Source organism: Periplaneta americana, chromosome 6, assembly GCF_040183065.1.
Source record: "Periplaneta americana isolate PAMFEO1 chromosome 6, P.americana_PAMFEO1_priV1, whole genome shotgun sequence".
NCBI lineage: Eukaryota > Metazoa > Arthropoda > Insecta > Blattodea > Blattidae > Periplaneta > Periplaneta americana.
In genome coordinates this window covers 166800291-166814174 of record NC_091122.1, presented here as the reverse complement: position 1 = coordinate 166814174, position 13884 = coordinate 166800291, and the positions used below count along the sequence as shown (strand labels likewise).

The window sequence follows — 13884 nt, the reverse complement described above, 5'->3', positions numbered from 1 at the left end:
TATTCAGAACCCTTGTGGTAACTCAAATTTTTTGAGCTGATGTCTATAATTTAGAAATATATATATATATATATATATATATATATATATATATATATACAATACAATAAAATATTGATTTACTAAAATACTAAACTGTTTTGAAAATGTAAAATGTACCATCTCATCACTACAAATATTCCGCTAGAAGGCAGTAGTGTGTTATGATGAGCTGTTTAATAATAATAATAATAATAATAATAATAATAATAATAATAATAATAATAATAATAATAGGCCAAATAATTTAATAATTAAAAATCTGCGCATTTTGTTAAGCCTAAAGGCTGTGAAATGTATTGTGGCTCTTTGCAAATTATTATTATTTCCAACGTTGGCTCTTCTCTGATTTCTACTGATTACCACTGCTCTAATCGTATTTGCATACGATGTAATAACACTTAGGACGAAGCCCCTGTTAGAAGCAGTGGTTGCAGGCTTTTCGGAGCGGCTATCGTGTGTGCTGACGGATTGACAGCCCTATGGGCACAATAGTGGGAATCGTCGGGGCTGCAGACACCCGCTCAGTCGTCCAGACAGATTTCGTGTGAGAGTTGGAGCAAAACGTTTTCCATTTCATGCACCTCCGCTTCATTATCCAACTTCACCAAATCCATCTCACGGCTCATCACATCGGCCGTCTTGGGTGGCCGATCGATTGAGAAGCTGTGCGCAGACAATGGTGGCCACCAGCTTTTGTGGCTTTGGAATCCATGGAGCACTTTAAATAAATTCAATTAAAACTCTTTCTTTGGCATTCGAACACTACCATGATTAAATGAACATACTTTCCAGTTGATGTACTATTTTCTGTACCACGTATCTCACTGATTTCGTGTTCGATAAATTACAGATCACCAATGATACGCTTTGTAAATCCGAAATTTCACTCTATCTTTTGTAATTATTTTACGAGATGCAGTCTCTAGGGTAATAAGGTAAATAAAAAGCTGTCTGTCTTTTATATTTGTTACGACTGTACTCTTCATGCTTGAATGCAGACTGAGGGTAAAATGTGAATGGGTAATTGAATTTGTGTACTCCTTTTTTATGCCAGAGCGTTAAAACACAAACCCAGATTCAGATGGAATAAAAATAAAGAATTGAAACCAGTAAATCCCTCCAATACTTTGATGATTTCTTGTTTTTATGTTGTCATGGTATTTAGAGAGAGCAGGTGGTGTGATGTTCTTGGAAGCTCAGACCAATAATCTCGCTACTGGCGTACTATAAATAACAAATGGAGTTCGTTATGAAATGTTCTAATGCGTTACAAGTCCTCTTTAACACGCTTCGTATTACTGGAAATATTCAGTGTATGAATACTCATATATACATACCTATATACATAAGTGTTCTGCCACAGGGCAGGTCTTTCAATCAAAACGCAGCTTTCTCCAATCTTTCCTATTTTCTGCCTTCCTCTTAAATTAATCATGACTTGAATCAAGTTTCTTCATGGGCGAAAAACTTCAGACTTAGGTTAAATGCTAGTACGTCACAAGCTATAATAATTGGACATAAGAGACTACTGAATACAATGAACGACAGACATATCCCAATTATTCCAGTAAATAATGCCACTATTCCGTACCATTCCGTCGTCAGAAATCTTGGCATTTTCTTGGACGAAAATTTAAATTGGGAATGCCAAATAAAGGAAATGTCCAAGAGAGTGTGCTATACCATGCATTCTCTTAACCCATTCAGAAAATTCCTCCCGCCAGAATTAAAACAAACTTTAGTGCAAACCCTCGTACTACCACTGTTTGACTATTGCGACGTAATACTTACAGACTTGACAACTGACCTTTCGAACAAGCAGCAGCGTGTGCACAATATGAGTGTCAGATTCATCAGCACTGCTCACAAATTTGACCACATTACACCATCGTTCAAATCTTTATCCTGGCTGCAACTTAGTAACCGTAGAACACTTCATTCGCTCTCTCTTCTGTTTCGAGTTCTCCACACTTCTACTCCAAATTATCTTCGTTCCCGGTTTAACTACTTATCCTCCAGTCACAATCTAAACACCAGGTCACAGGAGAGCCAAATCCTAGCAATTCCTGCCCATAGAACATCCCACTATTCATCTGTCTCAGTTCCCCGTGAATGGAATTCTCTACCTCAGAAGATTAGGGGCTGCCAGACAATAACCACTTTCAAGAAAAGGCTAAACGATTTCTTACGGGCGCAGTCAAATTGAAATTATACTTGTGATCGAACTTAATAATTTAATTTAATTTAGATATGACTATCATTACTATTATTATTATTATTATTATTATTATTATTATTATTATTATTTATACTCAATTATCATTGTCTCATAGTATTCTTAGTTATCCATTCATCTTCATTATTGTAATTAATTGTAATTATATTTATGTGTAATAATTATTTTTGTTTTATGTTTTTGTTATATTTGTGCTGAACTGTAATTGGCCACTGGCTGTTGTACAGTACATTAAATAAATATAAATATAATATAAAATATAAAAATTATTATTACTTAATTATTCTATTGGTGTTGTGAAGACGAAAAGAATCCACATTCTTTTTTGACTTGAGTGGATGATGGCATATTCATGAAATGTCATGAGTTAGGGGGTGCCACTTGAAATATCAAAGTTGGGGAAGTGGCTGTATATTTTGATTTTAAACTTCCCCTCATATCTAAAACGACGTGAATTTGTTTAAATCAAAGTTACTCTAAGTAGATGGTTGTTGGGACTGACAATTTTTTAAAAGAATGCCCTCCTTCTATGTACAGTATGTTACTAAAGAAGGCCATATTATATTGTGTCAAATTCGTAAGATTTTAGGCTATATTTTATGGGATAAAAATTATTTTGTATGTTAAATATAAGATCATATTTAAATGTGTATCATAGCCATTTCGTTCGCTACAAAAAGTTCTTAACGTTGAAAATAGTGTCAAAGCAAGTATTGCCGCCTGGAGCGATATGATTTCGGACTTGGTCGGCCATGCCAGCTTTAACGGTGTTCTGCATCACGACGGCGCCTTAGCGTCGACAGGCGCCGTCATGTATATCGAGCGCCATTCCTCTCCCTCCTTCACCCCTTCAGCTCTGCCAGCCCATATCGGATTTTCAAATTGAGCTTGCGCCCACCTGAGCCAATCTGACAACCTCGCACTTCGGTAAATGAACCAATCCGCATAAAGCCCCGTGTTTGTACGTGGGCCAATGGCAGTGCTCTAGGGGTGGAGCGTTTGAAATTTGGCAACATCGTCCAGGTGTGTAATAGGTCATGGTGGGGAAGTGACGTCACTTTTGTGAGAAAATTCCACAGGTGGTAATAGTGCATTGGTTAGCGATTTATGCGTGATATGTTTTAGCAAACGTGCATTGCTGGGTCAAGGTCGAATATGTCCCAAACAAATACAAAATCCTTCCTTCTTCAAGTCAATATTTTTTAAGGAGGGCTACTAAAAGTACTTTAACGTTGTTAATGTGAGCGGATCCATTTAGGAAACTGCTACACATTTTATCTCCTTAATGACGAGTAAACTCGAAACTTCTATTCACTTCAGTGTCGTCTCTAGTCATGCCGCTAATCCTTTACTTTCCTCCAACTAATCACTGTTTTCTTTCTCTTCTCCCAATCTACTCGTCCTTTTCTCACTCCCATCTTTTCTAAATTTACTCTGTCCTTTCTTCTATCTTTCCTTGCCCTTCTAGTTCTTATTTTCCTCTTTTCTCCTCTTATTTGTCCCTGTCTTCTTTTTCCTCTTTCGCCCTTTTCATTTATCGTTTCACTAGTCCTTTCTTCTCGATTACTCGTCCTTCTTTCTTCACCTTCCCTCATCCTACTCGTCCTATTTTCTTTTCCCTCATCCTACATGTCCTCTCCTTTTTCTCCTTGTACTTGTCCCCTCTTTTTTTTTCTTGTCCTCTTCTGTCATCTTACACTTCACTCTGTCACATTTTCCCATCCTACTCGTGTTTCTTTTAACCACTTCTTTATCCTATCTTCATATATAATGTATGAATACTCGTAGGCCTATATACATACCTACAAACATAAGTGTTCTGTCATAGGGCAGATCTTTGAAAACCCAGCTTTCTTCAGTCTTTTCTATTTTCTGCCTTTCTTTTAGTCTCCGCATTTGATCCATATCCTAATATCATCCATCATCTGACATCTTCTTCTGCCACGAACTCTTCTCCCGTTCACCATTCCTTCCAGTGCTTTCTTCAGTATGCAGTTTCTTCTCAGCCAGTGACCCAGCCAATTGTTTTTCCTCTTCCTGTTCAGTTTCAGCTCAGTCAACTGATTGGAGGACAATATATTGTTGATATGGCTGGTACACATACAGAGAATGGACGAAAACAGAATTTCCAAGGAAAAGTCCACAACAGAAGAAGGAAAGGAAGACCTGAGAAGAGATGGCTGGATGGGGTCATCAGGGATCTAGAAATAATGGGAGTGAGGGGTTGGAGAAAGAAGACTGAAGATAGGACAGACTGGAGGAATGTTGTACGAGCGGCCAAAACCCACCCAGGGTTGTAGTGCCAGATGATGATGATAATGATGATGATCAGTTTCAGCATCATTCTTTCTTCATCCACTCTTTCCAACACAGCTTCGTTTCTTATTCTGTCTGCCCACTTCACACGCTCCATTCTTCTCCATATCCACATTTAAAATGCTTTTAGTCTCTTCTCTTTACTTCGTAGTAATGTTCATGTTTCTGGCCCATACAATGCTACGCCCCACACAAAGCACTTCACTAGTCTCTTCCTCAGTTCTTTCTCCAGAGATCCGCAGAAGATTTTCTTTTTTATATTAAAAGCTTCCTTGGCCATTGCTATCCTTCTTTTGACTTGTTGGCAGCAGCTCATGTTACTGGTTATAGTACACCCTAAGTAGGCCTATTTGAAGCTGTCTATTTGCTCTACACTTTATTATTATTGTTATTTAATTCAAGTGGTATTTCGTACATGAGTACTATTACTGTTGTACATCGACTTATAGACATAGGTACACGAATAGTTGTAAATATACAATACCGGAACTTATGAAGCTAGTATGATCGAGGTACACCTAACTTGTATTCAAAGTAGCCAAACGCAGGACTCTAGAGATGATAATAGCAACCGGCGTGGCTCAGTCGGTTAAGGCGCTTGCCTGCCGGTCTGAAGTTGCGGTCGGGCGCGGGTTCGATCCTCGTTTGGGCTGATTACCTGGTTCGGTTTTTTCCGAGTTTTTCCCCAACCGTAAGGTGAATTCCAGGTAATGTATGGCGAATCCTCGGCCTCAAGAAACGTTTCGATTATCCAACTAAGTTAATTTATTCTGAATTTAATGTATTTAATATTGAACAAATTTATAAGTATACGCTGTTAAAATTTTATCACAAAAATCGTAATAAGTTTGCTGTATTACAGACACATAATTATGATACAAGACGAAATATTAATTCAACATTAGTAGAACCTAAATGTCTCACATCTTCCGGTCTATAGCATAGCATTAATTTTGGCCCTCGGTTGTACAATGCTTTAACTAAATTACATCCAGAACTTCTAACACGTAACCCACTAACATATCTGTGTTGTTCGGGTAAAGGGGTATAAGTCTTTTTTTTTTTTTTTCCACATGGAATTTTGTTCCCCAGACGAACACACAAGTTAAATTATACAAGTGGGTGTGCAAAAATCAAAGAATACTAGCAGTTGATGTGTTTTATTTGTGTAGAAAATTATTTGTAATAAGGGTTCCAAGTTTAATATTCGTTTATCTCCGAACTCATTTTTATGACTTATCTCCCTTTACCCAAACACCACAGATATAACAAGAAAATTAGAAACGTGTTAATATCTTCAATTTGATTAAATAAATTTATAGCCTATGTGTATGAATTAATCAACCTATATTATATTTCTATTCTATAATTTTTAAATATGTAGTCCTACTTTTCACGTGCGATATTATTCTTCTCTAGTGTTAATATTGTATTATATAATTCCATTGCCGCTGTAATTTAAACTTTAGTTCCTATTTTATTTTACTTATTTATTTTTATTACTATTTTCTTTCTGTATTTCTCTTATATTAATATTGTATTATATAATTTCTGTAACTGTAATTTTAAATTCTATTTCCTATTTCATTTTATTTTATATTCTCTTATAGGCCTATTAATATTATATCTGAACTACGACCGAACACGAGCGCTGCTCATTCGGTCTCAAATTTTGTTAATACTATAGTGAGGATCACGTAAGTTCAGTTCCCAAACAGCAAATATTTCCGCCTTGTCAGTGTTGCCAACTGTTACCAGATATCACCACATGTAGTAAAATCACGATCCTATGTACTGAATGACTTCTTTACTCACCGTACTTTACCTTAATGTTGGAAGGTTATTCTAAATAGTTTCAATAATAATGAGAAATGTATTGCTATGTTCTATTCTTTTATTCCTTTACATTATTATTAGTATTAGCATTAATAGGTTACTAGACGTAAATATACAACAAAGTATAGTATATAATATTCAAGAATCAAATCTGTTCCAAGACCAATTAAATTATTGTCACTTCACTTCAAAGATTTCAGCGTACATATACTGTACTTCCTAAAGGTAGATAAATTAATAACCAATTGACTTTTGGTTGGAATTCGAATGAACTTCTGATTATCTTTTGAAATTAGTAAGGAAATGGATAATACAACTATGCTAAAACTGAAATAATAATAAATCAACTTACAAAAATAATTTTGGTCCTTAAAAGCCATAAGTAATTTCACTTCTAGATACCTTTTTAAAGATTTCATTTGTTTGTAAATTGCTTAATAATGCTACACTTACACTTATTATTTCTGCAACTCCACGTCTGTCATTGAAAAAATGTATGATACATAACTGTGAAGTCTCTTTTTGGCTCTTGTGTCCTAAATTTAAATAAGAAAAAGCAAATGATTCAAGAAATGTGAGCTGGTGAAAATTAAATACTCAATTAATAAAATAATTACTACCAAAAGAATATTTTATTAATTCTATACAAAAGATGGATTACACAGAACAGATGGCCAGAAATCATAGATTTATACACAACATACAGCATGAAACGATCATCAAAAAATGCTTTTTGTACACAATAACATCTTTCAAACGAAGTGAAATAGCCAATAAGTTCAATAAATATTATGCTAATAAGTAATAACTATAATTAATAATTATCTACAAGCTGTAAAAGGGAATAAAATAGTATATTGTTGAAATTAGGGGGTTATGGTTTATTACGTGTATTTATAATTTTAATTACTTTTACTACATTTAATTATATTTTAATTTCTATTAGATTAGTTGGTGGTGTGGTTGTTAGTTTTATCTGTGTACGTCAGACTATTAAGGAAAAACTGAAAGAAATATTAAATCTACTATCTACTTTATATAACAATATTTAATCAAGAACTGAATATTACTATTAATTTAATAACATAAGACCCAAAACATCTCCAAGTCCAGACAATACTCATGCTGATTTTCTTAAATATGTTGGCAAACAAGCAAACTCGCTACTTTTATCTTGTAATCTCATCTAAAATACAATATCTGTCTGGAGAAAATCTATCATAACATCAATTTTGAAAAGCAATTATTCAACTAATATCTTTTCGAGTTATCGACAGATACCACTTACTAGTATGATAGCCAAAATTATGGAAGAGATGATTTCATAGATTGAATTGGTTCCTGGAATCTAGTAACTAACTTTCATTTTATTGGGTTGACTTTAGAGAATTGCATTCAACAAATGGACAGATTTTAAATTTTAGTCAAGATATTAAAGATATTTTAAACAGAAAACAAAACAACTTAACAATTTTAATTTATTTTCAAGGATCATATGGCTCTGTAGATATAAATCACTTAAGAAATTGCAAACTTAGGGTGTCCATGATAAAGTGTTACACTGGGTCAGTGACTTGATTATTTGATTCATTGTCACAAATATGTAAATAGAGACAGATTCATCTGGGCTTCCCACATTGTTGTTTTCAGGAATACATTTTCCAATATTAATGTCGATGGTCTAACTAAAGAAATAGATCTTATGATAATCTCATCATTTGCAGATAATATGGTTGTCTAGAACAAAAAATCACAGTCCACAAATATTAATAAACTGAGCCAAAATCCCAACAGACTTTTTGACTCTACTTGGAGAACTCAAACTTGCTCAATTAAGGGAAACTTTACTAATAAAACACAATCCCAAGTTATTTCAAAATGAATAGTATATAAGTTAACTTTAACGGATGATGTTAAGAAATGTGATACTTCTCCAGACATTTTAAAAATCATTAGAAACGATAAATGATCTGGTCAGTGAGTGACTACATACAGTATTTTTTATAGATGGATCCTGTTTACCAAGCCATAGATGTAGTGGTGTTGTAGTACAATACCAGTATATTCCCTTTTACAGGGAATTATATTCAAACACTTGTTTGCCCCATTTTAACCGTGACAACGCTTTTTAGCTTTTTAAACATTCTGGTTATTGTATTGTGTTTGTGTTTAGTGAAAGATTTTAGATAAGGGCGCAAATAGCCATAGTAGCTGACGCGCCCTTTTTAAACGCCACTAACTAACTAACTAACTAACTAACTTCAAACACTGACTAATTTTGATAGTGAAAATTTAGATACACTTTTAAGCTTACAAAATCTCCAGTATCGACTTCATAAATCTGAGAAGGCTGTCATACTATCAGATTCAAAATCAGATGTTCTTGCTGCAGTAATGGACGTAACAGCATGAAATCTCAATATTTTACAGTGTTTTAATATTTTAAGCAAAATGGTCGAATTACATCGACGACTGGTACTTCCGTGGATCCATGAACTTTATGGAGTGGGAGGTAATGAGGTAGCTGAAAGGTAGCAAAATTACTGTAAGGTTATCTATACCTGCATCTTACCACACTGTTAAAAGAATAACAAGATCAGAACATGACAATGTGGTAACAAAAATCGGAATGATTCTAAAGCAAATGAAAAAATTGCAATAGGCCATCCGGCGTCTGCTCCACGATGGAGGAAAATCCTCAGAAGAAACCAACTAATCAGACCAAATGGGGGATCCAAACTACCCTCGAGTGCAGCTCTGAATTTGCAGGCCAACGAGTCTACTGACTAAGCTACATTGGTGGCTCCACTAAAAATATGAAGTACATGGCACTCAGATTATTAAATTGACAAACCTAAACAATTATTCATCAGTTAAGCTATAAAATATAATACATAGCAAGCAAGTTAATTCAATTTAAAAGTATAAACAATTCAATCAGTTGAAATATACAGAAACTGATAATAAATATCATGCAAATTACTTCACATTACAAGCATAAACAATTCATCACTTGTGGTATACAGCCTACTATTTAATTTACAGCACATACAATTCATCAGTTAAGCTATAGACCTACAGTCTACTATTCAATTTACAGCATATATAATTCATCAATTAAGCGAAACAAAAATATAGTACAATACATAGTAAAAATAATACACCTAATTTAATAACTGAACTTCTATGAAAATCTACAGTGGCAGTACTCATATTATCACAGGCCATGATTGTCTCAAATATTTACAAAGAACTGATATTTCAGAATCTCCCCATGCCATTTCTGAAATCTCAATGAAGATATGGATCATTGTCTTGACTGTTTAACTTTACACAGCTTTCAATCATCTGGTTAAATATTGGAGTGCAAGATAACAAATGACATCAACTGCTGAACACTTGGTATCAATCAACCAACAACTTCATTACATTAAAGGGGAAAAAAAACTGAAAGAATTAATTGTATATAGACACAACACATAAGACAAGGCAGCTTCAGAACAGTAATTGGCAAGGCTCTGTTGTTTTAGGATTCTTATGTAGATTCAATTTCACCTGAAAGAAAAAAGTAGCATCTATAAGTAGTAGTAGTAGTAGTAGTAAAGATAATAATAATAATAATAATAATAATAATAATAATAATAATAATAATAATAATAATAATGACTGTAAAGTATGGAAATTAATATTGCAATGTAATATCAAAAGGTGATTTCACACCATCAACTCTTATCATTTAGTACAACTCTTATCATTTAGTACAACAAATCTATTATATTCAGTTGCAATCACCAGTAGCTGTTCTTTCCTCCATTTTGTTGTTGGCTGATTTTTCACAAGTCTGCTATGATATGCAGCACTATCCATGACAATAACGCATTGCCCTAATGTTCTCAGGTCAACAACTGTGTTTGCACCCACTTCTCAACTACAGGGCTATTCATAGCACTATGGTAGTCCTGACTTTTCTTTCAATTGCATGAAAAAATTAAATCAGCACCTGCAATAAAAATTATACCTGGGCATATAATTACGTCACATGAATTCACAGCATTTAAATAAAGAAAATAAAACATAACATAACATAACATGACATGACATGAGATCCTCTTTGGTGAAAGGCTTTCCCACGTTTTTATTTAGTCACCAATTTTTATATTTTTGTACCCTGATTTAAAAAATTACTCTTGCCAAATTTACGTAAAATATAAATCAATATAACTTACCGAGTATAAATCCACCTTTCGTTCCGGCATCTAATCTGCCACCCTCATTTGTTGGTCTATGAATAACACCATTCATGTCACTGGAAACTTCACCTGGTTTATTTCATGAATAAGTGGGTGATCATACTTAAAAAAACAGAGAGAGAAAAGCAATTCACATTGACACTCTAAGAGACACAAAAATTTTAAAGACAGGAAAACCGTTCAAGAATTTTATAACTAACCTCTAGTTATAATATGAAACTATTAATTGCAAAACATGTTGTTCCCACCTGAATTCATTACTAGTAGCCTATATTAATTGCAATTTCATATTCCACATGAGTGTTAATCTATTTGTTAGTAAAAAATTCAATCACTCAATGTCTCACAATACATTGAAATTTACCATTCATAAAAATCCAAGTCTCATCCAAGAATACTACGGGTTTAGGGTTCTCACGCTCCACATTTCTTATATATTCTCTTAAAAACGAATAACATCACTTTCTCATACATGTGTATAAGGATCCCCTTTGCTCCATAGAAATTTCATCTCTTTCAAAATTTTTTTCACCGATGATAAGGATACTCTAAATAAATATGTTTCATAATCATCATTCATATGTTCCAGAACTTTTGCTGCTGTTAGTACTTCCCCTGTAACAGTAAATGAAAATTATGCCATATTTTTATACATAGGCCTATGACTAATATCAGAATTACATTGCATAAATCAACACAATAATTCCTGTAACTTCCCTACCTTTATGTAACTTGTCATAAATAAATCTCGCAATTGCATCTTCCGTAAAATCATCAGCATCAGTCACTGGATGTTTACGTAGTCTATGTTTTCCTAGTGTCACGAGTGGGGTCCCCTTGTGTGAATTGATCACTTTCGTGGCTGTAGTTAAGCCAAGCTGTAATAACAAACAATAACATAATACTTCTAAAAATTGTTATATCATAAAATTCATGCATAATACCAACATTTACAGCTATATGAATAGAAAATGATCAACATGTTAGGTTGGGTCTACGATAGGTTTAAGTAGGCTAATATTTAGGTAATTCTCCAGAAAAGCTACACCAAAGAAGGCATAATTTTATTTTGTTTAATTGATTTCTGTGATATTTACATAGTGATGAACACGTGGTTTTAGTGCACAGCCACAAATACTTTCAGCACAAAAATCCTTTGACACTTACCTGTATATTCTAATGCATTGTTGTAGTCCCTCCCTCAAACTTGTTACTAATTACCAATATAACATGCGAGAGGTCCAGGACGAAGAGAAATGGTTAGTTTCCCAGTAGTGCGTCCTCATCCTCTCGAGTGTTATATCTTAACAAGTACTTTGGGTGGGGTAGCTTTTCTGAAGAAACACCATATTTAATATTACTTAGACCAGTCATGAATAAATTATTCAGCCAGAGTCAACGTTCCTATGCTTTATAGAGTATGTTATATAGTTATTATATAAAACTGAATTATTTTTAAGCACCATAACAGGCCAACATTCATGTAATATTTGCTGCAATATCAAGTTAATAATTACAATATGACTTGTATTTTCTTCGGCCGATGTGGCATGTAAATTGTGATCTGAACGGTTAATTTAATACCAAAAGAGAAAACTGGAAATTTACTTTCGTGCTGTTTGATTACTTGTTCGTCTAATTTGTAAATGTATTTAAGCTATCACCTACTGCAGTATTACAGAATCTTAAATGTATTTAGTTTGGCAATATGAAAATCACTGACTTGATTAAACATTAGGCCTAACCTAAAAATTTGTTTTGTTTGACCACAATCATGAAATTATTAGTGCAAACTCCTAAAACTGAATACCACTTTGAAATGTATGCTTAAGAATACTTACTCCTAATAATTGTCCTATTCTGGTTGTAATTGCTGTCTCCGTTAGCATAATTCCTTCTTCATTACCTTCTTTCTTCAACTCATTATACACGTGAACTACAGATTTCTGAAGCGTACTCTGAATGCCACACATTTTCTTCCTTGGAGGAGTCACTGCAACACTATTTCATTTTTTTGACATAGTAATAAAAATCTAAACACGAAAGAAATTCATTAAAATTTGAAATAATATTTCTATCCATTACCCACGTGCATTATCACGCCCAAGTATATTATATTCATTCGTACTTATCTGACTATTCTTGAATTATAACCACAACGCAACACATAACATAACTATAATGTATTAATATTAATACTAATATTAATTAATTATTAATAAGTTCGAATTTCACTATCTTCCAGTAACCGGCTGAGAAATCTAGTACAATTTTAATTTCATGGAACTCCAGTACCGGCAAATATTGTCGATATTTGCCTCAGCTGCCAACATACCGGTTACAAAATCACTACCATTTATAGTATTTGTCAGTATCGAAATTCGAAACGAAGTTGGCAAAAGAAAATTCAACCTTCAAACTAGAAAATCACCATAATCCACTAGCATTTGTAGTAATGGGGGAAAAATGGTTAGGTTTCACCCTTAGGGTATCAAGTTACCTGGTCTTCCCTATACTGTATCTCCTTTTTATATTGATTGTATTATTTTATTTCTATTTCTCTTGTTTGTAATTATATTCTTTATTCTGTATATTTAAATTTAAATTTAAATATTTATGATGATACAATTTGAATTTATTACGATTTTTATGTATGAAGATTAATAAGGCAATATAATAAATCTGTTTTTTCATCTCGCCAAATACCATCTCATCGACGCTAAATAACTTCGTAGTTGATACAGCGTCGTTAAATAACCAACTAAAAATAATTTTAAAAGAGATGATAATGAAGATGATGAAGAGGAAGATTACAAATACAAGATGCATAAAATGAAAAAAATAATATTGAAGATGAAGATGAAGAAGACGAAGGAGATGAAAATATGATTTCCTGTGGTTCCTGTTTCATTTCCTGTAAGGTTCTCGACGGATACGACATAAACGCTGAAGAGCGCTGTCCGTTGAATCCCACGGCAGGCAGGTTTCTCTATATGGCTAAACGATAAGTAACAAATTGAATCTGGAACTGCGATCTGAACAAGGAGGCCGTGTTTACCGCCGATACGCAGTCCAGCAGAGATCAGATCTGGACGACGATGTTGAGCTTCTCTTTGCGACCCGGCCGTGTAGTGCTCAAGTCCGACTAGTTTACATTACAACACACTCGGCTTCATCACTTATTAGTACAGTCTCGTACGAAAA

At 33.8% G+C, this 13884-nt stretch overlaps 1 long non-coding RNA gene across 2 annotated transcripts; it reads right to left on the bottom strand.

The window, feature by feature from the left end:
* Positions 1-7026: 7026 nt before the first annotated feature.
* Positions 7027-13020, bottom strand: LOC138702019 (uncharacterized). 2 transcript variants are annotated; one of them, XR_011332768.1, is made up of 7 exons: positions 12809-13019; positions 12522-12681; positions 11402-11558; positions 11045-11295; positions 10657-10782; positions 10223-10430; positions 7028-9985 (listed from the first exon to the last, which is right to left on the bottom strand). It is a non-coding gene; the product is annotated as an uncharacterized lncRNA (long non-coding RNA). The 2 variants fall into 2 exon arrangements; XR_011332767.1 differs by having other exon boundaries at positions 7027-9985; positions 12522-13020.
* Positions 13021-13884: the final 864 nt, after the last annotated feature.